Below are 4,107 nucleotides of genomic sequence, written 5' to 3'. Positions count from 1 at the left end.
TGGTGAATCTTAATTCAAGAGTTACATGCGATTTTCTTTTTTTCGCGTGCGTCTTGGAACATTTTTGAACTTCCGCAGATGATTACTTCAAAAGTATGACTCACCAAATTCTGAAATTTGGAACATTTATTCAGAAAAAGACCACAAGCATTTTGGTACATAATTCATAATTTGGTGAATCTTAATTCAAGAGTTACATGCGATTTTGTTTTTTTCGCGTGCGTCTTGGAACATTTTTGAACTTCCGCAGATGATTACTTCAAAAGTATGATTCACCAAATTCTGAAATTTGGAACATTTATTCAGAAAAAGACCACAAGCATTTTGGTACATAATTCATAATTTGGTGAATCTTAATTCAAGAGTTACATGCGATTTTGTTTTTTTCGCGTGCGTCTTGGAACATTTTTGAACTTCCGCAGATGATTACTTCAAAAGTATGATTCACCAAATTCTGAAATTTGGAACATTTATTCAGAAAAAGACCACAAGCATTTTGGTACATAATTCATAATTTGGTGAATCTTAATTCAAGAGTTACATGCGATTTTCTTTTTTTCGCGTGCGTCTTGGAACATTTTTGAACTTCCGCAGATGATTACTTCAAAAGTATGATTCACCAAATTCTGAAATTTGGAACATTTATTCAGAAAAAGACCACAAGCATTTTGGTACATAATTCATAATTTGGTGAATCTTAATTCAAGAGTTACATGCGATTTTCTTTTTTTCGCGTGCGTCTTGGAACATTTTTGAACTTCCGCAGATGATTACTTCAAAAGTATGATTACCGCCGTATAGTTAGCAGAGAGTTTTCACGATTTTTAAAAATTTTGATGCAAATAATTAGGTGAGAATTAGGTGAAATTTGGTCAACGAATTTTAGAATTTGGTGAATCCTAGTTTAAAAGTTATTAACAATTTAAGGTTTGGCGTATAGTTAGCAAACGATAGTAACAAAAATAGGGTTTTTTGGTATCAATCGATCGGAAATCGCTTTGTGAAATTTGGTTAATCAATTTTAGAATTTGGTGAATCATAGTTTAATAAATAATTAACAAAATGTGAAAAAAATGACAGTTCTATAAACAATTACAATTTACACACATATTTAACGTTACGCGACGTAATGTTATGTAACGTAGTAAAATCTGTCATACACGTACACAAAACCAACACACATGAAACAAAATCTGTCCCAAACAACGTCAAAATGTTTGACAGCCCATAATTTATTTCACATTTTTTCCCGCGTTTCTTTCTATTTAAACAAACAAAAAAAAGAAAAGTTCTCGACAAACTTTTATGTACATCCTAAATATACCTATATCCCGGTCTGTAATTTTCTAAAAATATTTTTTGTTGATTATTTATTGTCCTTTTATGGGAAGTGCTAAAACCTACGGAACTTATCCATCGTTGGTTGTGTTAAATGCATTAAGGTGCTTCAGAAAAAAAGAGTCCAATAGACTTATGTTTGCAAGCCGCCACCATCAGTTTTTCTTTTTATTTATAAACAAATCTTAAGCATTTTCTTAAGGGAAAAACAAAAAAGGAAGAAGATTTTAAATGATGGCCAACAGAATCATTCAATTATACATATGTGCAAGCTATCCTAGACTTTATGCTGCAAAGGATGAGTGTAGTATTGCGACAAGGTTTAGTACGTCTTATGCTGATTGCAACATATATACTCTTGGTACAGATTCCAAGAATCTTAAGTAACAAATAACATTTTATTATAGTGAGCGTATCAAGAAGATCCCAGGCTAAAGGAGATTAATATGAAAGTGCAACGAATCGAAAAATCAACAACGTGCTTAGTCTTAACACTAATCAAGCAATTTGATGATCAAAATACACTCCGTCAGATGCTCTACATCGCTGACAATGTACCTAATTTCCATATGTTGTTCAAGATGCGCCCCTCTGATCTGATTTATAAAATCTAGTAGCCACATTCAAAGAATGTCAAACCTGCTGAAAATGCAGACGATATTCTTGAAGACCATGAGGAAAATCCACATGTTTTCTTTAAACGTTTACCCGAGGTTATTGGCGACATTTGGAAACGTATAACGTCAGTGTGGGCGTGTATACTGAAACAGTATTTGAAAGATATGTACGCCCTACAGGCTAAGAAGACGGTAAAATATCAAATAACACAAACATTTTACAAAAAATTGTTACGACGAAAACAGTGCCCAATTTCAATTGCAGAAATTAAGGAATTGGTCATAAAATCAAGTGATGTCTGTTTAAATCCAGAAGATGAGAAAGATTTACTTATATGTATGTACATATGTTCTTTATGATAAATGTAAAAGAATTTATTCTCTTTCAGTTTTTCAGTTTAAACAACTTATAAATAAGTTTGATCCAGATGATGCATATCTGCTCTTGATAAAGAAAAAAAATAAACATGATCAAGCTGGTGAGAGTAGTATAGGAGCAAGAGCGGGCAGTGCGACAACGCCACATGTAAATAGTGTTAATCATACGATGGTTTCAAGACCATCCCAAAGCAAGGTTAGTCAAAGAATGTTGTCTTTGTGATTTGCTTTCACAAGTTATTTTTTTTATCGATAGAATGCAACAAAAAATTCTTTCCTATAATCTTTCCTATTTTCTATTCCTTCTGACTTGTGCCGTGCAGCATGCATTTAAAAGTTATAAAGGTCCTACAAGCATATAGTCAAAATTATTATTGTTAATGCTCCTGGAGTCAGGTGCTTCTATTAATAAAGTACCTACAAAAATTTAATATTATTTTCAAATGCAAAGTTTTCAACATTTTAATTCTTATATTTGACAAAAATGTTTGTCAGATCTATGCTTAAACTAATCAAAATTGCACCTCCTTGCTAGCATTACACGGCCAGTAAAACCCAGATTCGTGAAAACAGTCAAATAATTATGTTCTTTGTTCTGACAATTTTGTTACATATGTATTGTTTCTCTTGAAACTGTTCTGCTGTGTTATAATTTTTTTAGCATGTCTAATGCAAAATTCTGCCAATTACTTGTGTATATGTATGTCTGTCTTCAAATGGGTAGGATTTTGCTATCGGGTTTCAACTACCTTTTTTGTGATCTACAAGTTTCATCAGACAGAATCGAATAACAATGTTTTCTTGTGTGAATATTATTTTTTTTTGTTTATATGGAATCTTGCAATCTATTTTAAAGTATAGCACTACCACAAAATTTGTTAACCAAAATGTAGGCTTACATGTACGATGTACCTACCTAAACCCAAATATACAATTATTGTCTTTGGAATCGATATCTTAAGATATAAAAAATAGTAAACAAAAACAATACCGTCCCATTGTAGCACTTTGCTTTTATTTACCCCTAAAAAATGTTATAATTGTTTTAATACAATTTTTTTTTTTCAGAGAATCGTTGGATAGTAGCAGTGGAAAAATTGCACCCAGCATAGGCTTTGGAACGCCAACATTACAGAACAAATGAATCAGAAACAACTATTGGAAAATTGACCCAATGAATAATAATAATAATAATTAGTTTTTAACAAGTCTTGTTATTTAATTAAAGAATTTCGCGGAAAATTGATGAACAAAAAACAATTTTGAAGAACATAGGTACCTTTTGTTTTGATCTGGATTTGTTTTTATGTCAAAACTGTTCTTACTTTGGTTCGATATATAAATATATTGATCAATATATAAATGTTCAATAAATCAATAGTACCTATAATAGTATCTGGTTAGTAATGAAAATGACTTTTTTTAAGTTTTGAGAATCACTTTGAAAATTAACACCACACAAACTAACAAGTTATTCTTTAGAAATCTCGAATAAACATTATTATTTAATGTTATCACAAAAGCAAAATTTCTTGAACAATATATTTTTTTCGTACTATACAAATAAATTAATAATTTTTTTTTTTTGTTTTTTTTTAAATTGAAATTTTTGAAAATAAGTAAGTATGTTCTTAGTTGCAAGTTAGATTAGTACAAAATTAAATGCGTACTTCCTCCTACAGTTCAAGGCTATAAAAAACCTAATTAAAGAACTGAATTTAATCAAAATCGTAAGACCGGGAATATTTGAATGAATCAAAAATGTTATATTGGA

At 30.6% G+C, this 4,107-nt stretch overlaps 1 long non-coding RNA gene across 1 annotated transcript; it reads left to right on the top strand.

Moving 5' to 3' along the window:
* The first annotated feature begins 1,208 nt into the window (after positions 1–1,208).
* LOC129905336 (uncharacterized) lies at positions 1,209–3,872 on the top strand. The gene is made up of 3 exons (XR_008770603.1): positions 1,209–1,663; positions 1,746–2,529; positions 3,402–3,872. It is a non-coding gene; the product is annotated as an uncharacterized LOC129905336 (long non-coding RNA).
* Positions 3,873–4,107: the final 235 nt, after the last annotated feature.

Source organism: Episyrphus balteatus, chromosome 1 (genome assembly GCF_945859705.1).
Source record: "Episyrphus balteatus chromosome 1, idEpiBalt1.1, whole genome shotgun sequence".
NCBI lineage: Eukaryota > Metazoa > Arthropoda > Insecta > Diptera > Syrphidae > Episyrphus > Episyrphus balteatus.
This window is presented reverse-complemented; position numbering and strand designations above follow the sequence as displayed.